Here is a 25,190-nt window from a genome sequence, read left to right on the forward strand (position 1 = left end):
CACCTAACCTACTTTTTGGGTATCTAAAATACCTTTAAAAATAGGACCAGTTTTCCTGAAAGTCAGGCATAAGTCGGGTGAAACCCCCTCAGCCTCTGCAAGACACTTCAAAGCTATTAATTGCAAGACAGTTTTATTCTGGTAGGATCTTTCATGCATACTCTCATCCCTTAAAATTGTACACCATAGGGCAATAGGACAATAGCTCTTAAAATCTTTTCCTGTCTGGTGCTGTTAGTTAACAAGGCAGGAGGCAGTGGGGAAACCACAGACTTTCATCTGGAATTTAAAATGAAAGAGAAACTCCATGTGGTTTTCACAGCTGACCACAGCTGCAGCTGGAATGAAGAGATGCTAGATCTCTATCCTTCAAAAACTCTGCTACCGTCACTTGCTCAGTAGCAGGTATAGCAACTTCTATCTCATTCCCCTACCTGCATTATCAACTCCCGGTCATTGTACAGGGCACCGCATGCTATCACTTCCTGACCATTTGCTGCTTCTACGTGGTCACTACGCAATAGACTTCTCTGTCCCATTCCCCAAGTTCTGCTGCCCTCTGGAGACCACTGCACCAAAGGAATTTGTGTTCCCTCTCGGCTATTGCAAATTGGTGACAGATTAGGATTAGAATCCAGATCACCTCCCTCCCTGGCCAGCATTGTCACCGATATCAGATAGATATACTGTAGCTCAAATACTACGCTGTGGCTCAAACAAAAATCATGGGTTTGTTACAGAAATGACTGGGGTTGGGCTCTTTGCTGTGTGTCATGCAGAGGGGCACAATGTTCTCAGAATGGTATTTCTGGCCTCACAAATCTGTGACTCTGTCCTCCCTTTTCCTTAAAACTTGAGTGCTCCAGTTCAACATTTCGGCTGGATGCAGGACCCACTGGGTGGGAGGGTCTCACATAATGGTCCTTTCTCCCATTCAAATCCACAGGTCATTATTGTTGGCATTTTAGTAACACCTGAAGGGTCCCAACCAAGATCAGGGTTCCAGTATGTCAGGTGCTGCCCATACACACCACAGGAGACAGGCCTTGCACTGAACAGGTTTCAGACTAAACCAACAAGCCCAACAAAGGAATCAGAGATGGGGGAAGTCACTTGATTCACTTCACATTGTGGCAAAGCCTGGAGCAGAACCAACATTTCCTGATTCCCCCTGCAGTGGCCTGACCAGCAGACCATGCTGCTTCCCGATCACAATCTGATTTGAAGAACACGAGATAAAATTGCAGAGACCAAAGCCATGAATCTCTCAGGGTAAAATTCAACCCTTTGGAGAGGCAGCAGAGCAAGGCCTGTTCCCCAAGGAACCCGTACTCTGAGGACTGATGTGGGACCCCACTGACACATAGGGCCTTTTACTGTCCCTGTGCCCCAGGATAAAGTTCATGCAGGACAGAGGTGGGAGGGCAGTTCCACGAGGGATGTTATAGGAGAGGAAGCCAGGCAGTGATCACTGTGTATTTCTGGCACAACAGTAAGTAGCCGTGTCTGCAGCTGAAGACTGTTTATCTTTAGCCTGGCAGTGGTGCTGCTGGTGGATAGGGTAATCCGTCCTTTGAACTCATCCGTGATGTAGGTTGTGTAACCTGTTCTGAAGGCTGCTAGCCAGACCGGACCTTTCCCAGGGGCTTGTCGGATCCAGCTCAAATGGTGGTCATTGATATTATACCCAGAGACGACACAATCCAGGGTAAGGGAACTGCCTGGCTCTGCCTGGGCAGAACTCGGCTGGGTTAAAGTGACCGTGGCCCCGCAGCCTGTAAAAGAAACAGAGCAGAGATATTGTTATATCACCCCCGACCGGGGAATTCACCTTATTTGCAATAGACATTTCAGAGGACACTGCAAGACACTGCCACTCTGCAATGGGCAGTTATAAAATAATTAGCCTATGTGAGAAGCTTTTCCCAACCCTGCTCGTTGACAGATTGGTTTGGTGCTTAAACCAATGACTCAGTGATGTCATCAGTTCCTGGTATATAAGAAGAAACCCACAACACCTTACAAGAGGCTGTATCTCGCTGCTCACCTGAGAAGATGCACCACAAGATAAAGCAAAGACAATGAAACCACAGCATGACTGCTGATGACCTCAAAGTGTAACAGGCCCAATTCTCCTCATTCACTCATAAGAACAGCCACACTGGGGCAGTGCCCTTAGCTTCCATTGAAGCAGACACCATGGCAGAAGCGCTGCTGACCATTTCCAGCTGAGAGGGGTTCCCCAAGGAAGTCTTGACAGACCAAGGGTCCAACTCCATGTCAGCCCTGCTCCGGTGCTTGTGGGAGAAACATGGGGTCTGGCACAGCTGGGCCTCAGCATATCACCCCCAATCCAACGGGCTGGTGGAGAGGTTCAACGGAACACTAAAGATGATGCTAAAAACCTTTATGAACCAGCACCCACAGGATTGGGACAAGTACTTACCTCACCTGCTGTTCGCGTACAGGGAAGTGCCCCAGGAGTCTACCAGGTTTTTGCCTTTCAAACTGTTATATGGCAGGAGGTTAAGGGGGGCCCTAGACCTGGTGAGAGATGAATGGGAGGGGAAGGCCACTCCCGATGGAGAGTCAGTGGTGGAGTATGTCCTGACCTTCCAGGAAAGACTTGCTGAACTCATGGGCCTGGCCAGGGAGAATCTGGCCAGAGCCCAGAGGAAGGAGAAGGTCTGGTATGACCGCACAGCGCGGGCCCGCGCCTTCGCCACCGGGGATCAGGTGATGGTTCTCATCCCCGCGAGGAAAAACAAACTACAGGCCGTCTGGGAAGGTCCTTTCAAGGTTGTCAAGCAACTAAATGAGGTAAACTATGTGGTGGAGCTGTCTAACCAGGCACACCACCGCCGGGTGTACCATATGAATATGATGAAGCCATATTATGACAGGGGGAATGTGGTGTTGGCCATGTGTAGACATTGGGAGGAGCAGGGAGATGACCCTTTAGTAGATCTATTCCCTGGGACAAGAGCTGGTTCCCCCCTGGAAACAATTCCCCTCTCTGATCAACTGACCCCTGCCCAGCAAGCTGAGATCAGAGGGGTGCTGCATCTGTACCGACAGCTGTTTTCCAACCAGCCTGGATGCACTAATCTGACTGTCCACCAGATGGAGACAGGATCGCACCCGCCGATAAGATGATCCCCTTTCCAAGTCACAGGGAAAACTGCTCAGGACCTGGAAAGAGAGGTCAGGGACATGCTGGCTTTGGGGGTGTTCCAGCCATCTTCCAGCCCTTGGGCCTCGCCGGTGGTGCTGGTCCCCCATAGGATGGGTCAATCTGGTTCTGTGTGGACTATTGGAAGCTCAATACCATCACTGTATCTGATGCCTACTCCATGCCCAGGCCTGACGAGCTCCTAGACAAGCTTGGGGGAGCTCGGTACCTTACCACCATGGATCTTACAAAGGGCTACTGGCAAGTGCCACTGGCTGCAGATGCCAGGCTGAAATCGGCCTTTATCACCCCTCTGGGGCTCTATGAGTTCCTGACCCTGCCTTTTGGCCTCAAGGGAGCGCCAGCCACCTTCCAGCGCCTGGTGGATCAGCTACTGAGGGGGATGGAGAATTTTGCTGTGGCGTATATTGATGACATCTGTGTCTTTAGCCAGACCTGGGAGGACCACGTGTCCCAGGTTAAACAAGTGCTGGACCGACTCCAGGAGGCTGGGCTGACCGTAAAGGCTGAGAAGTGCAAGGTGGGGATGGTTGAAGTATCCTACCTGGGCCATCGGGTGGGGAGCGGCTGCCTAAAGCTGGAACCATCCAAAATGGAGGTGATCAGAGATTGGCCTGCTCCACAAACCAAAAAGCAGGTCCAAGCCTTTATTGGGATGGCGGGGTACTATCGAAGATTCATGCCCCACTTTAGCGCCATAGCTGCCCCCATCACTGGGCTATGCAAAAAGGAGAAGCCAGACAAGGTGGTCTGGACCAAGCAGTGCCAGAAGGCTCTCGAGGCGCTGAAAGAGGCTCTGGTCAGTGGCCCAGTTCTGGCAAACCCAGACTTTGACAAGTCCTTTATGGTGTTCACTGATGCCTCAGACATGGGACTGGGGGGCGGTGTTAATGCAGGATGATGAAAAGGGGGAGAGACACCCCATTGTGTACCTGAGAAGAAGTTGTTACCCCAGGAGCAAAACGACGCGGCCATCGAGAAGGAATGGCTGGCTATGGTATGGGCCCTTAAGAAACTAGAGCCATATCTCTTTGGGCGACACTTCACCATGTACACCGACCACTCTCCCCTGACCTGGCTACACCAGATGAAAGGAGCCAACGCCAAGCTCCTGAGGTGGAGCCTGCTCCTGCAGAATTATGATATGGTCGTGGTCCATGTGAAGGGAAGTGCCAACATGATAGTGGATGCATTGTCCAGGAGAGGGGGCCCTGAACTTCCCCAGGTCACTGGTCAGAGTGACCCCGCTCAGTTCAGTCTCGAAGGGGGGAGAAATGTGACGCAGTAGGGAGCAGGGCGGATTGACATGGGAATGTCGTCTAGTTTTACTGGGACTGTCTGCATGGGGGATTGACCTGGGAATGTTGTCTAGTTTTACTGGGATTATCTGCATTGGGGATGGGATAGCAGGGGGTGACTTTACTTGAGGGACGATACCTGAGCCTGTAACCTGAGCCAGGAGGGGGGTTGAGGCCAGGTGACACCTCTGCCTGGGAAACTGGACAAAGGCTGGAGGAGGAGCCGGCGGGAGGCTGAGTGAGACTGCCGGAGGGGGTTTCAGATTGGAGCTGGCTGGGGAAACTGAGGGAACCCTGGGACTGGGGTCTAAGCTCCCTGTTCCCCAGAGTGACCTGACTGAGGGATCCTGTTTGTAACTACAAGCTCTGTTTGGGACTGTGCTCCTGTCGTCTAATAAACCTTCCGTTTTACTGGCTGGCTGAGAGTCCTGGTGAATCGCAGGAAGAGGGGTGCAGGGCCCTGACTCCCCCACACTCCGTGACAAACCTTAAGTTCCATTTTTTTTTTAGGTTTATACATTGATATTTTGAAGGGTTTTAAGATTTGGCTAGTGGTTTTTTTATACCATTTTATGAGGATTACCGGATCACGGGTAGGAATTTATGATTGGTTGGTGGGGAGTGAATTATTTTTTAAATATTGGCTTAAGAGGAAGGCTGCAAAGTTTTTTATGATTGCTCTAATTATTTGGGCACTAAAAGTTCCCAGCAGCAGGTCAAGCCAGACCGTACCCTGGAGTTTCATTTTTTGTGGATTAAAATTGTGGTAGTTAAGCAGCGCCTCATGCTCCGGTTCCAGGGTGTTGTTTTTTTGCAAAGAATTTAAACATTATTATTTATGTAAACAGTTTAATTTATGAAACATATTTATTTTAGTTTTGATTTGTTTTCAATACGGTACAGCAGTGGGCTAAGGCGGTTCACTATGGAGTAAGTGCCTATTTACTTTGATTCCAGTGAGTGACCCATTTTTCCCATTTTAAGGTACATGATTTTGTCCCTTATTTTTTACAGGGCTGCCTTTGTGGGCTTTTGTTTCTGAATTGTGTTGTTTATGTGTTCGATGGTCTGATGAACCCTATACTGGAGGGTGGTTTTGTTTTTTTGTAACTGTTTGAGCCATTGAAAATAATCATGCTGGGTTATATTAGAGCTTTTTTCTTTTTTTTTTTTTGACCCTATACCCGGTAACTAGGATCAATTATTATTGTTCTTAGTTTATTACTGCTGCGCATGGCAGCCAAAATGAGAGGCAGTTTATTCATCCAGTCTTTTTCTGTGTGATTTACTACCTTTTGGAGCGCTTTTTTAATAATGTGATGTATGCACTTTACTTGGCCTGAGGACTGAGGCCGGAATGGAATATGGAGCTTTGGTTTAATTTTTAAGGCTTGTATTATTATTGTCAAGATTTTTTTATAAAGGCTCCCCCATTGTCAGAATCTACTATTTCGGGGGTGCCATATTTACCTACTATCTTATTAAAGAACTTTTTGGCCACCACCTTGGTGCTGTTATTTTTAGTGGGAAATGCCTTTACCCATTTTGAAAAGGAATTAATTATTACCAATAAATACTGGAATTTTTTTTTACTTTTTGGCAATTTATTAATCAAATCAATTTGAACCCTGTGCCATGCCCCAAGCCTTCGGTGGTGCATTATGGGTTGCAAGTGCGGAGGACGACCCTTGTCCTGAGCGCACCGCACACAATTTCACACCTATGTTTTAATATTATTTTTATACACTTTGATTTTGCTACTTGCTTTAGCCTTTTTAAAGTTTTTTTCCCCACTTTTTTATGCATAAACTGATGGGAACTCCTGTAAATCTATTTCCATTTTTTTGAATATGCAGTATCCTTTTTATCTGCTGCTTTTTACCTGTTTCTATACCAATGATGTATTTAAAACTTTATTCCCTTTACACAAAAATCACTGTTAGCATAAATATACACGGGCCGTGGGGAATTTCATATTGCCTTAAAACCTGATAAATTGCATGGAACTCGGCATGCTGAGCCAATCTATGGTCTAAATGTCCTTCAATGACTTCCTCTTCTAAGTTAATGGCAGCATATTTTCTACACTTTTTAAAATTATTATTGCACTTTTGTTGGTAAGCCAGACGTGCTTTTTTTGACCCACGGTATTTAACTTTTCCAGTGGGGGTGCCTTTACCAAGGCAATTCTTTGCTCCACAGTTACCTCTGGACATGTATGTCTGTTCCCTTTTTTAATTAGGGCATGTGTTAGCATGTCCGGCTTGGACACTGTTTTTGTGGTTATTTGTTTGTTAACTAAAATAAGCGTCCATTGGGCCATTCGGGTGTTTGAGACTTTCCCTCCCATCTATCTCCCTGACAAAATGTACTTGAGAGGAGTGTGGGGGCTTTGGATAGTAACAGGAGCTGTTCCCGTGAGGGGTCAAAAGATTGTACTGCCCAGACGGCTGCTAGACACTCGCATTCACAGGGGTCAAAATTTATTTCTGCTCCTTGTAATTTCCTGTATTCATATGCTACCATCACTAGCTTTCCCTCTTCATTGTTTTGTAATAGTGTGGCAGCCAAGGCCATGTTATTAGCCGCCAAACGAATAACCAAAGGTTGATTCATCAGGGAAACGCAGTACTGGGGCTGTGAGAGCCTCTGTTTTAGCGGAGTTAAAGTGGAGTCCTGCTCTTTTCCCCAATCCCATCCTGTCTTATTCTTTAGCAGTTTCCACAAGGGGTGAGTGATTTCAGCATATTTATAAATGTTCGGTCTGAGAAAATTGAACCCTCCTAGCAGTACTTTTAAAGAGTGGACATCATAGAATCATAGAATATCAGGGTTGGAAGGGACCTCAGGAGATCATCTAGTCCAACCCCCTACTCAGTAGCAACTGGCATTTCTACCAGTGCCCTGACCGTCCTCTGATCTACCTGTCTCCCTTCTTGCAGGGCCGGCTCCAGGCAGCAGCGTACCAAGAGGGTGCCTGGGGCCACAAGCTGCAGGGGCCGGCCTGCTGGTTGTAATGAGGGCGGGATTCAGGCTGCCTTCGGTGGCATGCCTACGGGAGGTCCGCCGGTCCCGTGGCTTCGGCGGCAATTCGGCGGTGGGTACGCCGAAGGGGCGAGACCAGCGGACCTCCCGCAGGCATGCCACCGAAGGCAGCCTCACTGCCATGCTTGGGGAGGCAAAATACATAGAGCCGCCCCACCAAGAGGAAATGAAGGCACGCTTGTTTATAAGAAGGGAAGTCCTGACATTTAAAATTCAAGGATTGTCTAATTTAGGATGGGACTTTCACAGAAGGATTAAGGGAGCATTGGGTTCTATATTATTCAGTAGAAGCCACGTTCTGTGTTCTTGGTGCCAACGGTCTCTCTCCAGCCCGGCGTCTTTTTCTCCTTCTGCATCAGCCTCTCGTTGAGCGACTCTAGTGACCCCCATCTTAGAACCCTGAGTCACGTGACTGTCCCCATTGACCTGAGTGCCAGCGCTGGGCTGAGTGATGTCATCAAGGGCTGAGGGACGGGGTCTGTTATCTCCATGGTTACATCTTGTGGGTTGAGATGTCTCAGCAACACCCATTGTTACCAGCTGAGACTCGGGGCTTTGATTTACTGATGTCAGTTGGGTGAAAACAATCCCTGAGTCCCTTTGGAAAGTCCCGGTGGTGCCACATTCCCAGGCTCAGTGGAGTGGGGTTTATTCAAGTGCTGGGTGATCTCTGCCCCACAGCCCCACCCGGACTCTGAATGGCCCATTTCCATATCCCAGCCTCCATCTCTCTGTGCCTCAGTCTCCCCTCTCTGAACCAGGGGCTGGGATAGTTCCCAGCCTCCCGGCGGCGTTGTGTGGATAAAGGCAATAACCGCTTGTGAAGGGCGGGGATGCCACGGTGAGGGGCCCCACATCAGTTATAATGAACTAATCACCTTCAGCTGCATTAATGCGATAAACGTCCCAGTTTGCTGAAAGGGCCAGAGCCTCCCTGGTGTAAATCAGGAGTAACTCGAGTCTAGCGGAAGCAGTTGCGGTGACTTTACACTAGCGGAGGATTTGGCCTCTCAAGCAATTCGCTCCATCCGTTGGGTCTGATGCAAACCCCAATGCGCTTGTCCCCTTTACACTGACAGACGCTGTCCTGTGAGTCTGACACAGAGACGGGCCCCGGGAGAGCCAATGTGCCAGGTCTGCGAGGGGAGAGCGACTCAGAACAGGACTCACTGTGGATTGGAGTTCACAGATGAAGCGAGGGATCTCTGCACCCAGCGGGGCTCTGGGCAGGAAGGGGAGACACGTTGCCCAGGAACGGAAGGGTTAAAACTGACGGAGGTTTGTGTTACATTCACCCAGTTGCAGGGTCTCCTGTCTGAGCCCAAAGCGGTGTGTGTGTCACTGCTGCCCCCGCGCAGCTGCCGAGAGAAGGGCGATTCCGCAGCCTGGGTTTTTGTATGATCACAAACTGGTTTTGTTTCACTGTGTCTCGCACAGTAATAGCGGGCGGTGTCCTCGGGCTTCAGGCCGGTCATTTGCAGATACAGCTCACTCTTGGAATTATCCCTGGAGATGGTGAATCGGCCTTTCACTGAATCATGGTGTGCAGTACCCCCACCGTCGCTTATATAAGCGACCCATTCTAGTCCCTTGCCAGGAGCCTGTCGTACCCAGCTCATGTAGTAGCTGCTGAAGGTGAACCCGGAGGCTTTGCAGGAGAGGCGGAGAGAGTCTCCGGGCTTTTTCACATCCCCTCCGGACTCCACCAGCTGCACCTGGGACCGGACACCTGGGAATAAAGACAGGCCATTAATATCGGTATAAAAACAGTGATAACACAATATTCTTCTAACTCTGCCAGTTATTCAGAGGAGGAAAATACCTTCCAAAGCTGCTACAGCGGAAATTACAAGGAGCAAAAATCCCATTTTCCCTGGTGTTGGCGGGGAAAGTTCTCCGGGGACTGGCTGGTCACTGCACAGACCCAGGGGCTGCGGATTGTGTCTCCGGGTGCAGCCTGGGCAGACAGCGGAACAGATTTTAAACAGGAAACTGTCACCCCTATTTGCATATCCCCCTCCTAATGACACATAAAACCTCGTCACTTAAGGAGCCCAATTTACATGCCTGGGGATTCCAAAAGTGGCACAGGGAAGCGAGGAAGGATCATTCAGGCGGCATGACGTCCACCTGGGACCCCTCATGCCCAGTCTCGGTTCCCTGCCCTGTCCCAGACTTCCTGTGTCACTCGGGGGCAAGTCACCTGGGGGCGGATTTTTCTAAGTATTAACGCATGAAGCGGGATTTTCTAAAGCACCGCAGCGCCCAATTCCCAGAGGTGCACCTCAGTACTTAGGCTGTGAAATGGGGATAATGGGACTTTCCTGCCTCACCGGGGTGTAGAGTGGATAGATGCGATAAAAAGTATGAGGTGCTCAGATATGATGGTGACTGAGGGAGGGGGGACGTGTGTATCTAAGGGGAAAAAAAATCTATTACTCTGGGTGTGATGCAAAGATCACTGACATGAATGGAATGAGTACAGCCTCCCTTGCCTTCATTTGGCCTTGGGCCATTCCCCAGTGCCAACTGATGGATATTCCTTCCCATGAGAAAACAGCTGGTCGGGTGACATGATTAACCTAGGGGAAAATGTCTAGTATAAGGAAAGCATCTTGCATTAGTTTAGAGCCTGACACAAAACCCTCCACAACTCCATGGAAACCCTCCCGTTTAGTGCAATGTGAGCTGTGATGCTTCCTTCAGAGGATCAGCAGCTGTGACTGAAGCAGAAAACTCTCGGAGCGATCAGATTAGTAGAAGAGTCCTGGGCAGATTCATTGGTGTGGGTAAAATACCAAATCCGACTGATTATAACGAGACTATTAACGGGATTGAGCAGTGTTCCCTAACGCGGTGCCCGCGGGCGCCATGGTGCCCGCCGGGGCATTTATGTGCGTCCGCCTAGTGCCTAGCAGGGGAGAGAAGCCGTGGCCCCACGCCTGACAAGGACAGAGAACTCCGGTGCTGCGGGCGAAAAATTGTTGGCGCCCGCCACACTCTTCTGAAAACATGAATGTGCTACTGGCCACAATAAGGTTGAGGAGCACTGGGATTGAGGAATGAAGGCTCTTGCCCAATATTAGTGAGGTCCTGGGGCCTGGGTCTCAGCCTGTCAAAGACTCAATATCATTTCTGCAGGAGCTGGGCAAGATAATCACAGTAGAGATGATGGTGATAGTAAAATCTATTTCCTATTCAGTGGTTTTCATCCACACATTTCAGAGCGTTTTACAAAGGAGTTAAGCATCATTATCCCCAATTTTTGTCCAAAGGGAAACTGAGGCATGTGGCAGTGAAGTGACTTGCCCAAGATCACAGAGGAAATAAGTGGCAGACCGGGAAATAAATTCCCAGCCATGCTGCATCTCTGTTTGGTGCTGAGCACTATGGGAAAGCTATCTACGGACACCCGCCATGCACCTCGCAGTAACGGGTAGATAAAGGCAGGTGACCAGCTCTCTAAACTGGTTGAACTGGTCACTCCATGTTAGGTCAGACTCTGTTCTCAGTTAGGCACTAGAAATCTTGAATAATTCAGTTTAGTGCAGGGGATGGGTTCCGGATTTAGGACAGGGTAACTAAGAGCAGAATTTGGTAAGTCTTTTCAAATTCAGGGTCTGCACCTTTCATACACTTAGAAATTGTCTGAAAGCTTTTTCTGTGTGTATTTTCATGTGTACATAGTTGTGTGAGTGCTTGAAGTTACTGATGTGGGTTTTCAGGGAGCTTGTGTGATTGTGTGTAGGTGTTGGTATGGGTGGGTGAAGACCTAAGTGTGTGTGATTGCATGTGAGTGTTTTTCTGTTCATATCTGTTTGTATATATTTTTGTGTTTGCAAACATGTGTTTGTGTGTATACTTGTGGTGCGTCTGTGTTCCTGTGTTTACGTGTTGAGATGTGTCGTTGTGTTTGTGTGTGTGTGTTTCTGTTTTTCTGTCTCTGGTACAAAAAAGGGGTCAGAAGAGCTCTTAGCACTGCAGTGTCTGATGTTCAGAGGAATTCCAGGGTGAATAATTCAAATCCATTTAGAAATGCTGCTGCCCTGCACATATTTATGATCCGGGGACCTGCATTTCTTCCCCTGACCAGTGTCTCCGATGCTCCCATCACCGTGTTTCTTCCTCTCTGTGTCTGGTCAGCGCCCCCAGCCGGCGAACCGCCTCTGCTGCAGCTGCCAGGAAGGTTTTGTCTGAGCCCAGACTGGCTTCCCCTCACTGGGTGTGTCAGTGTCTCTACACGGTGGTGCCCTCGGCTTTCAGGCTGTTCATGTGCAAGCAGAAAGTGGTGCTGTCCTTGAAGCCTGTAGATCTCCCCTGCATGGAGGAGGCGTAACTGTGGAGGAATCATAGTACCTGGCCAGCCACTCCAACCCCTTCCCAGGCTCCCGTCTGACCACCAGAACAAGGCACAGGGTACCCCCAATGATGCTATTCATCATTGGGTATTTATGGGTATTTGCTTACAGGTATTAAACAACTTCCATAACTAATGGACTCCCTGCCCTGCGCACTGTCTCACGTGTATGGGCCTCATCAAACAACGCATGTCCATCCAGTCTGAGAACCTAGGGCCGTGTCACATAATGGATCTCTCACCCACCCAACTCCCTCTCTCTGTATAATTCAATTAATTTATCTGTATTTAAATAGGAACCCTCCCCTGTCTCCCCCCCCCCGAGGAATTTGCATGCATATTTCACCCAGGGAGGTTGCGAGTTGAAAGGGGGTGTCAGCAGGTTCCCTAGGTAGATGGGCTCACTCTATCCAGGCCACAAATGTGCAGCTCCTCGGTATTAGCTGTTGATATTTTACCAGATGATGTTACTGGAGAAGTTCCGTAGATCAGACTTGCCCAAGGAAAGGACTAAATTCAGGTTTTGTCTCCCAGAAATGTGTGAACTGAATGGTACATGCAAACTAATGTTGTGTTTTAATAACTAATGGCACCTTAGAGACTAACAAATTTATTTGAGCATAAGGTTTCATGGGCTACAGACCACTTCATTGGATGCATAGACTGGAACATATAGGAAGAAGATATTTATACATACAAAGAACATGAAAAGGTGATAGTAGCCATACCAACTGTAAGAGGCCAATCAATTGAGATGAGCTATCATCAGCAGGAGAAAAAAAACTTTTGAAGTGATAATCGAGATGATCCATAGAAGGTGTGAGGATATTTAACATGGGGAAATAGATTCAATTAGTGTAATGACCCAACCATTCCCAGTCTCTGTTTAAACCTAAGTTAATTGTATCTAATTTGCATATTAATTCAAGTTCAGCAGTCTCTTTTTGGAGTCTGTTTTTGAAGTTTTTTTGTTGCAAAATTGCCACCTTCAGGTCTGTCACTGAGTGGTTAGAGAGGTTGAAGTGTTCTCTCACTGGTTTTTGAATGTTATGATTCCTGATGTCAGATTTGTGTCCATAGAGATTGTTCAGTTTGGCCAATGTATACGGCAGAGGGGCATTGCTGGCACATGATGGCATATATCACATTGGTAGATGTGCAGGTGAATGAGCCCCTGATGGTATGGCTGATGTGATTAGGTCCTATGATGATGTCACTTGAATAGATATGTGGACAGAGTTGGCATCGGGCTTTGTTACAAGGATAGGTTCCTGGGTCAGTGTTTTTGTTCAGTGATGTGTGGTTGCTGGTGAGTATTTGCTTTAGGTTGGGGGGTTGTCTGTAAGCGAGGACAGGTCTGTCTCCCAAGATCTGTGAGAGTAAAGGATCATCTTTCAGGATAGGTTGTAGATCTTTGATGATACGCTGGAGAGGTTTTAGTTGGGGGCTGAAGGTGATGGCTAGTGGTGTTCTGTTATTTTGTTTGTTGGGCCTGTCCTGTAGTAGGTGACTTCGGGGTACTCTTCTGGCTCTGTCAATCTGTTTTTTCACTTCAGCAGGTGGGTATTGTAGTTTTAAGAACGCTTGATAGAGATCTTGTAGGTGCTTGTCTCTGTCTGAGGGATTGGAGCAAATGCGGTTGTATCTTAGTGCTTGGCTGTAGACAATGGATCGTGTAGTGTGACCTGGATGGAAGCTGGAGGCATGTAGGTAAGTATAGCAGTCAGTAGGTTTCCGGTATAGGGTGGTGTTTATGTGACCATCGCTTATTAGCACAGTAGTGTCTAGGAAATGGACCGCTTGTGTGGATTGGTCTAGGCTGAGGTTGATGGTGGGATGGAAATTGTTAAAATCATGGTGGAATTCCTCAAGGGCTTCTTTTCCATGGGTCCAGATGATGAAGATGTCATCAATGTAGCGCAAGTAGAGTAGGGGCATTAGGGGACGAGAGCTAAGGAAGCATTTTTCTTAGTCGGCCATAAAAATGTTGGCATACTGTGGGGCCATGCGGGTACCCATAGCAGTGCTGCTGACTTGAAGGTATATATTGTCCCCAAATGTGAAATAGTTGTGGGTGAGGACAAAGTCACAAAGTTCAGCCACCAGGTTTCCCGTGATATTATTGGGGATATTATTCCTGATGGCTTGTAGTCCATCTTTGTGTGGAATGTTGCTGTAGAGGGCTTCTACATCCATAGTGGCCAGGATGGTGTTTTCTGGAAGATCACCGATGGATTGTAGTTTCCTCAGGAAGTCAGTGGTGTCTCGAAGATGGCTGGGAGTGCTGCTAGCGTAGGGCCTGAGGAGAGAGTCCACATAGCCAGACAATCCTGCTGTTAGGGTGCCAATGCTTGAGATGATGGGGCGTCCAGGATTTCCAGGTTTATGGATCTTGGGTAGCAAATAGAATACCCTTGGTTGGGGTTCTAGGCATGTGTCTGTTCCTGTGCTTTTTCAGGGAGTTTCTTGAGCAGATGGTGTAGTTTCTTTTGATAACCCTCAGTGGGATCAGAGGATAATGGCCTGTAGAATGTGTAGTTAGAGAGCTGCCTAGCAGCCTCTCATTCATATTCCAACTTATCCATGATGACGACAGCACATCCTTTGTCAACCTTTTTGATTATGATGTCAGAGTTGTTCCTGAGGCTGTGGATGGCGTTGTGTTCTGCACGGCTGAGGTTATTGGGCAAGTGATGCTGCTTTTCCACAATTTCAACCCATGCACATCGACGGAAGCAATCTATGTAGAAGTCCAGTCTGTTGTTTCGACCTTCAGGAGGAGTCCACACAGAATCCTTCTTTTTGTAGTGTTGGTAGGAAGGATTCTGTGGGTTAGTATGTTGTTCAGAGGTGTGTTGGAAGTATTCTTTGAATCGGAGACGGCGAAAGTAGGATTCTAGTTGTGGAAGCAGAAAAAGAACTGTCAGAAAAGAACTGCAATGCATGACAGTTTGTTAGCAAGAGTCAGGCTAACTGTAGCCCTGATAACGTGAGATTTGTAGAAGCGAGGATTGTGTGAGGCGGGTGAGAAAGTACTGTGTGAGAAGTTATTGTGACCTTGTATAGATAAGGTGTAGAAGACCTTGTGTAGATAAGGTATAGGAAATATTGTATGTTGGCAAGAGTCAAAACAATTAAGAAATAAGATATCAAGATGGCTTATGTATAACAAAATGCAGCTGTCCCTCATTATTGAAAGGTATAAATGCTTGTTGTAATTAGGTATCAGTGAGAGAGACCTGCTTGGCTCTCTCCCTCTGCACAATTGTGAGAGTGAATAAAGCTTCTGACTTGCTGTACCCAAACAAAAGAGTGAGAACTCAGTTTTTCTCCGACAATTTGGGGGCTCGTCCGGGATGGCAACGCCCTCAGAGGCACCGGCAGTTACTACGGATCGTTCCCCTTCGAACCCCATGGCGCCACAATAGAGGTAGGAGACCTTTTGAAATCTCTATTGGGGTGTCGGAGGAGGACTGTCCGTGGGGCCGTCTGTCCCTGTTGGGCTCACGCCATCCGAACTTATTGACTGTGCAGCAAGGTCAGATGCTGAGCGGCGTAGGGGAATTGTTTGCCGCCCCCTGTATGCATATGCGAGGTGCATAGGATTGCACCTGTGTTGAGGGGTTGTTACCGCCTCAGCAGGAGGGGTTTTTACCGCCTCATAGTCCGGACAGAGGGGTTGTTTACCGCCTCAAGAGGGGTTTTTACCGCCTCGAGTGATGCATCGAGGTACTTGGGAATAGTACCTGAGGTACTTGGGAATAGTACCTGGAGTAAGGCCTTGGGGTGTGTGTGTGTGTGTGTGTGTGTGTGTGTGTGTGTGTGTGTGTGTGTGTGTGTGTGTGTGTGTACACCAGTGTGAATTGAGAGTTACCGGAAGACGCCCAGAGTACTCTGCGAAGTCTTTTGGCTCGTGACCAGAACTACTCTAACGCAAGCCCGGTAACTAGAGGATCTTTTAGGAGATCCGACCCACGGTACGCTAACTCGGCCTGGCATCGTCCGGCGAGGAGGCTACCTGGGTCTAGGAGTGTGTGAACCCATCTTCCCTCCCCTTTTCCACTCCGTGTGAGCCACTGACAGTCTGACCATCTCACTGGATGCAACAGAGTAAGCGGCGCCGTCTCTCTGAGATTAGCCGACGCTCTTTGCTGAAGGGAGGTGTAGGAGGTCATGGCTATCCTCGTTAGTCTCTCCTGTGTGAGTACCCTGTAGGGAGAGATCCTTAGTTTATATGCCGCTAGCGCGGACAGGGCATCCTCCTCCCTGTGTGTGTGATTGGAAAATGGGTGGGGGACAGTCTAAGGATTCCCTCTCACCCCCTAAGGGTACCCCAGCTTATTTTATGTACGTACATTATGGTCCATCAACCTGCAGGTATTTAGAGAATTGGAATCATTACACGCGTGAAAATTCATCTAAACAATGCCCACTAGAAGGTACCTTCAATCTAGATAAGATCATACATCTCAGAGGAGTTTTTAATCACCAAAAAAGAAAGCCTCTGACACACAATGGGAGCAATTTGTCTATTGAGGAAAGGAACGGGTTAATTTGAAATTCAGCTTGGTCCAGAGATAAAGAGAAAGTTAATCTGCGTTCAAGGTCAAGAATCAATGCAGACCAGGCTAAGTACAAAGAAAAACTGCTTTCGGCCCCGGCTGGCTGTGAAAAAAATACATTTGCAAAGCTTAACTGTCCAGTGAGATCCAACAGTCTGCCTTTGCGACCCTGGAGCCGGCGTGGTTTGGGGACGCTGAAGAAGCCACAGGCAGCCGGCCTGGACTGGAATCACTGAAAAGACGCCCCAGGAGACTTCAGGGTGTAAAAGAACTGCCCTCCCAAGAGAGGAAGCAAGTTGGAGATTGCACAGCACCTTCTCTGAACGTTATACACAGACGTGGCCAGTCTGGACATACGTGTGTGAGTATGAAAGTGTGCCTACTCTCAGCCGCAGTAAATCTGAGAACCGGAGAGGGATTTAGCATTCCTCTCTCCACCCCGGTTGACCGGGAAGGGTGTCAAGTGGATCTACCCCAGTCGTAGCAGGACTGGGCAATAGAGAAGTTGGAGTAATAGGAAGAGTTGTGTACTTGATAACTAGAATTGAGCAATTAAGAGCATAGATCATGAACCAGGCAGCAACTCAAACCTATGCCCAGGGCAAGTTGCAAGCCTTGAGACAGGACTTCCAGGCAGAAAAGGAAGCACTGGCTAAGCAAGTACCGGTCCTTCAGGGACTTGTCAGAATTTAACCATTTGTGTTTGCATATGCTGTAACAGCAGTGTGTTTGCCACAAGAGAAAATTGAATAGTTAAACGCCAATGGGCCATGCGTTTTGCCCAAGTGGCAAGCCTCACGAGGGAGGACTCGGGTAGCCTTGTGAGTAAGAATAAAAGATTTGAATTTGTTTTTGGGTAACAAAATAGCAGATAAAAAATCTGGTAAAAAGATAGAGAAGGACAGTGCCCCTGGCTCTGTGTGGTCGAGCTGTCACTTTACTAGGGGTGCATGGAGATTTTGTAAGTACAAAAGAAACAGTTACACCTTGTGTAGAAATTGATGTGGCTAGTGTTATGGAAATTGAATTGTGGAGAGGATGTGCATTTTCCCCAGAACATGTGCAGTGTATATTGTAGCAGAGGTAAAAGAAATGCAAACCTACCAGTATAGGTTGTGTTGTCTTTTTCAGATCACTGGGTGTTTGAAAGCAGGAGCTAGAAGTAAAAGGCAATCAAAAGTCTGGGAAAGTTAATTGTGTCCCTTTTAAAGTAAGAATCTTTAAGCTGTGGATAGCTTTGGATCTGGAAGCAAGCCAGAAAGCATCTGTATTAATGCAATTTTCTAACTAATAAGGTAGAAGCCACTGAAACCTGGGCTGCCTATGAAACAAATACAAGGAAATATGGGGTAATTCCTCTGTTTTGTCTAAAATCAACAAGAGTATGTGTATATAAAGGAAATATTTTAAGCAATGACTGACTACCCAGAAGGGGTAGACCTCTGTTCTTTTGTCTTTCAGATCATCAGAGAAAACGGATGCCAGCTGAACAGCATTCAATGTACCATGCATTTACTGGTACAATAGGAATTATTTTTGTGTTCTTTGTCCTGTCTTGTGGGGTTTGTCTTGTGGCCAGAATTGTTGGGTTTAATATTTTCATAAGACAGTCTAGTTCAAAATTAAATAGAAGGGTTAAATCAAAAAGCAGATACTTGTTTTATTCAACTTGGAATACAAAGTGTTTGGATAAATCAGGAAAATGTGATATACTAAAGTCTAATATATTTGCTTAAGTAAGAAAAAGAAACTTCATTGGCCAGATTTTTAATTGAAAAAAATGGTGGTTAAAATTTGCATACCAACAGTCTTTGGAAGCAAGGACATGGAAGGTTAACCCACTCCCCATATTGCCCATGGGATCCTTCTGGCTACCTCAGATTTCTAGCCAGAGGGCTGGGGAGGGAGGAAAGCTATTGGACACCTGAGGTTGTACCGAGTGAACTCCTCAAAAGTGGGTGTGCTTGTCCTGGTTTGTTGCTCCAAAGCTCTGTAATAAAGTTATTTTACTGGAAGGGTGTACATGGCATACATTGAATAATAAGACTAATGTACTGTATAATGGCAATGTGTACGTGTTCATTGTTGGGAAAAGGTGTATGAGTGAAGAGTGGAAGTTTCCTTTGTAGGTTAAAAGAAGCCAAGAAGGGGAGAAGGAAAAAGAACAGAATGAGTTAACTGAGGAAAAAATAGCTAGCAAGCTCAGTCCAAAGATAAGACGGCCCCATCCAAGGATACTACCCACAGCTAAGACTTGGCTGACAGCCAAGAAAAGGGGGGGCCTGAATGTGCCCAACAACTATGATATCTGCAAAACACTGCCAGGCATTAATGAAATGTGTTAGGTTTCTTTTCTCACAGATAAAAGAAGTGCTACCCAAAGACCCTAGCAGCCCTGCCATTCATTGAAACAAGGAGACTGAGTCTATGTAAAGTCCATCAACGAAAGACTGCTTTGGCTCCATGCTGGAAAGGCCCTTTCCAAGTCCTGTTAACCACCAACACCGCTGTAAAGTGCCAAGGACTGCCCACCTGGAACCATGCTTCTTACTGCAAAAAGACCCCTCCACCTGGAGAGGATTCTCCAGCTGCTGATCAGCCTATTTCTCCTGCTAGCTCTGCTGTGCCTCCTGGACAGCAGGGAAGGAGGACAAGGTGAAGTGCTAGTAACCTCTCCTTTGTCCACTGACAGATCTACAATGCCTTTGAATTCTTTTACAGGAATCACACCAGTACAGGGTGAAGTGCTAGTAACCTCTCCCCTGCACTATGGTGAATCACAACTGCTTTGGAAGAAGAAAAGAAGAAACACTCGCTCTGCTGAAACCACCAAAGTCCAGGAATTCCTGACTACAAAAGACAATAAGAACTGGCCCTGGTGGAGAAGACGGAGCATCGTTTATTGGCAAGGAGGGAACTGTGGGGACTGTTCCTGGGAATGCGGGGTCCAGTGGTGGGGTGGATTCTTTCCAGGATCAGGACTTTGTGCTTATGGACAGGTACCTTCAGGGTGCACTGCCCTTCCTAATTGGCTTTCAGAAGATGAATATCAAAACCGCCTTGCCACCACTAGGACTACACCCACTAGTCCCTTGACCCCTGCCACCACCACTGTAACTTACCCAGATAAAACCGTACTGTATATTCCAATGAAACCCATTGGCCAAGGCTTTCACATCTTAGTGATTTACTGAAATTTTGTTCAGAGAAATTATTCTTTAAAGTTCAGGATAATGTATATGAGCAAACAATTGAATGGAAAACAAATGGATCAGTAGAGATAGAAATACATGATATCACTACCAGCGAACCCCAAGAATTAATAATTGCAATTGATGGGTTCTATAGTGAAGTAGATATGATGGTTGTTCCTGGAACTTGTACTGTGTTAAATGAGAGAGGCCCTTATTGTTATTTGGTCACCCAATTAGTGAATAATCAGACAAATACCCAAATTGTTCACAGGGGGCTGCCATTAGATTAGCACAACAGAGGGCTTGGGTTATTTCCTCTAGAAAGAAGAGAGACTTGACCGGATCCCTGTGGGATGGGGCCAATAGTGCAGCAGCAGTGTGGAATATTTTTAAGAACCAGGAACATGATGAGAAATTGGGCCAACTAGAGAAGGCCATTGGCCTTGTTTCTGGAGCACAACTAACCCAGGTACAGGCTGGAGTTGGTGAGTTACATGTTATTTCCGCCCTTAGTTCTATGACCCAGAAGTTGCTGACAGAGATGGTATTGAATATCACTGAGGCTGGGAAGGCATTGCAGTGGGATCTAGCATGTTCAGAGACTCAGGATTTCCTGAATGACCAGCTGATGTCCATTCGGAATGATCTAGAACATCAGGCTTGGCCCACTGCCCTTACAGACACATCAGGAGTACCATCTGATCTGTGGCCATGGAGACTTACTTGGAAACTTTCTGGATGGAAGTGCGGACGTTCTCAGTGCTCCTTCCAAGCATATGGACCGGTAAAGGGGGTGTGGGCTCCCACATACCGTATCCTGCCGGGTCCATGGGGAGGATGCATGTGGGATTGGGTAATTCACCGAGACATCTGGGAAATTAGACCACCTGATATGCCCAATCGATTTTTAGTCAGTGCTCCTGGGATTACACCTCACATTTGGGTGGGGTTAGGAAGTCAGTGGACATTTTGGCCATTAGAACCCCACAGCTTCAGTGTAACCGTAAACTGGAGCCAGGAGAAGTTGTCACTGTTTATGACTACGTTTGCTGGGAGGGTAGGGGACAAGGAACTATACTGACAGGACACTTACTTTTTCAAGCTAACGATAGCTGTGTGTATGTTAATGACACCACATTACAAGACATACATTTTAATCTCACTACCACTGCAGGCAATCATATTATTTACTGGCCTGCAGATAGAGCTTTCCAAGTAGCCCTTAGGTTCCAGATACCCTTTAATTGGACTAGTTTAGTACCTGATAGATTTCAGAATTTGTTTTCACTGTTACCAGAGATTCAGAAAATCTCTGAAGTACAAGGGCAAATTCACATGCTTCAAAACATATATCAAGTTGAAAAGTATGCCTTTCAGACTGCTTATAGAGTATCCACTTTATGTACTAAGTATGATGTATTGTGCTTTGTAACTAAGGCTGTACAACAACCCCATTATAGTTTTGCTATGGGCATGTTATTGCTTGTATTGTTATTAGTTAGCTTAGGATTATGTTATTGTTGTTGTAAAAGACGTAATAATAGTAATACCTTTCATGTTCATGCTAATCATGCATTGTCATTACATCCAATCAGAACCGCTAAAATTGAAACATCTGATATAGAATCTGAAGTCCAGGACTTGATGCAAATAGAGGTTTGAGAATGTTTGTTGTACTAGAAGTACAAAAGGGGGGGTTGTGGAAGCAGAAAAAAGAACTGTCAGAAAAGAACTGCAATGCATGACAGTTTGTTAGCAAGAGTCAGGCTAACTGTAGCCCTGATAACGCGAGATTTGTAGAAGCGAGGATTGTGTGAGGCGGGTGAGAAAGTACTGTGTGAGAAGTTATTGTGACCTTGTATAGATAAGGTGTAGAAGACCTTGTGTAGATAAGGTATAGGAAATATTGTATGTTGGCAAGAGTCAAAACAATTAAGAAATAAGATATCAAGATGGCTTATGTATAACAAAATGCAGCTGTCCCTCATTATTGAAAGGTATAAATGCTTGTTGTAATTAGGTATCAGTGAGAGAGACCTGCTTGGCTCTCTCCCTCTGCACAATTGTGAGAGTGAATAAAGCTTCTGACTTGCTGTACCCAAACAAAAGAGTGAGAACTCAGTTTTTCTCCGACAGATCTATTGATGCCTGTGGAGTAAGGCAGGTTTATATCAGCTGTGGTGGTCTCACTGTCTAACGCCACTGCATTTCAATATACGAGATGCAAAGGGTTCTGGGAATTAACCTGGACTGGAGGAGAAATATTGTGTCTGTGATTAGGGGGAAGACATCAAGGGGGTCGGCCTGATTTCACAGGCATGTAGAGCTGCAGACCCTCAACCTGAGAACTGCATGCTCAGGGGAGTTGCAGGGCATTTAAAGAGGGAATTTAATTGTTCAATTTGCATCTCCGGGGAGATAAAATCCCAGAACTGGGTGTCGGGAGACTTGGATTCCCTTCCTAGCTAAGCAAGCAGTCCACCCTGTGCAGTGAGGGAGAAGTGAAGAAGGAAATAAAATCTGCTTTCTTCCTCTCTGTCCCTCCCTCCCCCGTGAAGTTGCGGGGCACCTTTAGTCTGAGTTTTAAAAATTTCTGTCCACCAGCAGACCCCAAATGTCTCATCCTGCGCATCCAAAAATTGCAGAATCCCAAATCGCTACTGAAAATGTACTTATCTGACCCCATCACTATAGGATCTGCACAGCTCACACTCTTCAATGCGTGTAGTCTCACAAATCTCCTGTCTGGCAGGAGTATTATTATCCCCACTGTGCAGATGGAAACTGAGGCACGGGCAGACTAAATGACCTGCTGTTGGTTACAGAGGAATCCGAAGCAGAGCAAAGAATCGAACCCGACTTTCTGTTTAATGCATTAACCCCTGGACAATCCTTCCTCTCTAGGGAAGGGAAGTTCGGTGAGGTCTGTCTGGGTCTTTCTTGATTGGAAAAGGCAAGAAAAGGCATTTGCCAAGGGAAGAAATGTTTATTTTAAATCACATATAAAGCTGGCAGGAGTCTGTGTTTATTTTTTACTGTAAGGACCTGATCCAGTGCCCTGTGAACCGAGAAGAAGAAGTGCCGTTTCATTCAGTGGGCATTGGAAAGGTTCCCAAATCACAGTTGAAATGTGTGTAAACACGTCTTCCCCCTAAGGGGAGAGCTGAGCTGTGTCCAGCTTTTCCTGCACAAGAGGAAACAAAGCCAGTGACTTCAGCAATGGTTCTGTCAGGGAACACTGGTTTTTGTACTGACCAGGCACAGATGCCAATCATTGTGTCTTTCTCTCACAGTAATACAGGCGACTTCTGCTTTCAGGTTAGACATTTGCAAATTTAGCAGGTTGTTGGAATTGTCTCTGGAGATGGTGAATCACCCTTTGACGGCCTGGAATAATATATAGTTGTTCCACTGGGGCCATTAATATAGGCCACCCAGTCTAGTCCTTTCCCTGGAGCCTGATGGATCCAGTGCATATTATAGTCAGCGAAGGTGAATCCAGAGGTTTTGCAGGAGAAGCGGAGGGAGTCTCCGGGCTTTTTCACACCCCCTCTGGACTCCACCAGCTGGATATCAGACTGCATCCCTGAAAATACAGAAAGGATAAAATCACTGCGGATGCAATAGCCCCCGCATCTCCAGTTCTTTAAGTGGCTGAAAGGTCACCTTTGCAAAGTGCTGCAGTGAGAAACAGGTTTAGCCAAAGCATCCCAATGATCCTGCAGGGAGTTCTCGGTGGGGAAGATCAGGTGGTGACTGCACAGAGGGTATTATTCTGTATCACAAAATTCCTCAGAGGTATCACTGGTTTTAAGGGGGAAATTGAATCACATCATTTGCATAGGCTCTTCTTACAAGGGCCCGGCAGAAACTCAATGGGCGTCTTTCCCCTGAATTCAGCCACTTGCACTGACGTCAGTGGTGAGTCTCGAATTGACTTTTACAGGCGTTCTGCTAGGGTGGGTGCAAACCATTGACTTCAACAGGCCTTAACAGAGTAATTTCATAGATTCCTGATCTACAGCATTTGTGGCCAGAAGGGACCATTAGGTCATCTACACTGATCCCCTGTATATCACAGGCAACTACGTGTTCCTCTCCACGGAAATCTTTAGTAAAAGGCGAAAGATGTATACGATCTGAACCCTTTACCTCTGTATTGAGCCAAATAACTTGTGTTTAGCTAGCTAGGTAGATAGAGGAGGAACTTTGTCTCATTATCTATCTTGGTGGGTCCTGCGCTTATTGGTGGATTTTCTTGCCTCAGAGATTCACCATGTGGGTTTTGGGAACAGCCCAGAGACCTTCCCCTCTGGAAGAACCCACAGTCCAGGTCAATTGGGAGGTTTGGGGGGAACCCGGGCCCGCCCTCTACTCCAGGTTCCAGCCCAGGGCCCTGTGGACTGCAGCTGTCTATAGGGCCTCCTGTAACAGCTGCATGACAGCTACAACTCCCTGGGCTACTTCCCCATGGCCTCCTCCAAACACCTTCCTTATTCTCACCAGAGGACCTTCCTCCTGGTGTCTGATAACGCTTGTGCTCCTCAGTCCTCCAGCAGCACACCCTCTCACTCTCAGCTCCTTGCGCCTCTTGCTCCCAGCTCCTCACACTCACACCACAAACTGAAGTGAGCTCCTTTTTCAAACCCAGGTGCCCTGATTAGTCTGCCTTAATTGATTCTAGAAGCTTCTTCTTAATTGGCTCCAGGTGTCCTAATTAGCCTGCCTGCCTTAACTGGTTCTAGCAGGTTCCTGATTACTCTAGTGCAGCCCCTGCTCTGGTCACTCAGAGAACAGAAAACTACTCATCCAGTGACCAGTATATTTGCCCTCTACCAGACTCCTGTACCCCACTGGTCTGGGTCTGTCACAATAGATAGATAGATAGATAGATAGAGAGAGAGAGAGAGAGAGAGAGAGAGGAGAGAGAGAGAGAGAGAGAGAGAGAGAGAGATTGGATATTCAGTGTTAAATGCTGCAGACATGTGTGCATGTGATTACAAATGACACACCCAGAAGTACCGCTGATGTCATGAGCCTAAAGTAAAGCATGTGTTCATAAATCTTTGTGGGATGGGGGCTTACGGGCCTGATCCTAAGCCCTTTGGAAGTCAGTATGAGTCTGTGCATTGATTTGAGTGGTCTTTTGACCTGGAGCTGTATTATGAAACAAATCAGCTGTGGGTATTTGTGCTGAAGATATTCATGGTGGGAGCTGCCCCCTCCAGGTGGCTGGCTGGCACAATAATACACAGCAGTGTCCTCTAATTTCAAGCTCCTCAGTTCCAAATAAAAATGACTAGACTTGTCCTTGGAGGTGGTGATTCACCCCTTGATTGCAGAGGAGTAGTGGTTGTTATTTGGAGCATAATAATAAACCAGCTACTCCATTGTCTTCCCCGGAGCCTGCCTGACCCAATACAGAATATAATTGCTGAGGTCCAAACCTCTCACTGAGCATTTGAGTTGGGTGGATCCACCAGGAGCTGACTTAACTGGGTTGGACTTGGTCAGAACCACCTGTGAATGGGCACCTAGGAA

At 47.0% G+C, this 25,190-nt stretch overlaps 1 pseudogene; it reads right to left on the bottom strand.

Moving 5' to 3' along the window:
* Positions 1–23,747: 23,747 nt before the first annotated feature.
* Positions 23,748–23,793, bottom strand: LOC135887269 (U5 spliceosomal RNA; annotated as a pseudogene).
* Between the last annotated feature and the right edge of the window lie 1,397 nt (positions 23,794–25,190).

The sequence above is a fragment of the Emys orbicularis genome, chromosome 12 (assembly GCF_028017835.1).
Source record: "Emys orbicularis isolate rEmyOrb1 chromosome 12, rEmyOrb1.hap1, whole genome shotgun sequence".
Lineage (NCBI taxonomy): Eukaryota > Metazoa > Chordata > Testudines > Emydidae > Emys > Emys orbicularis.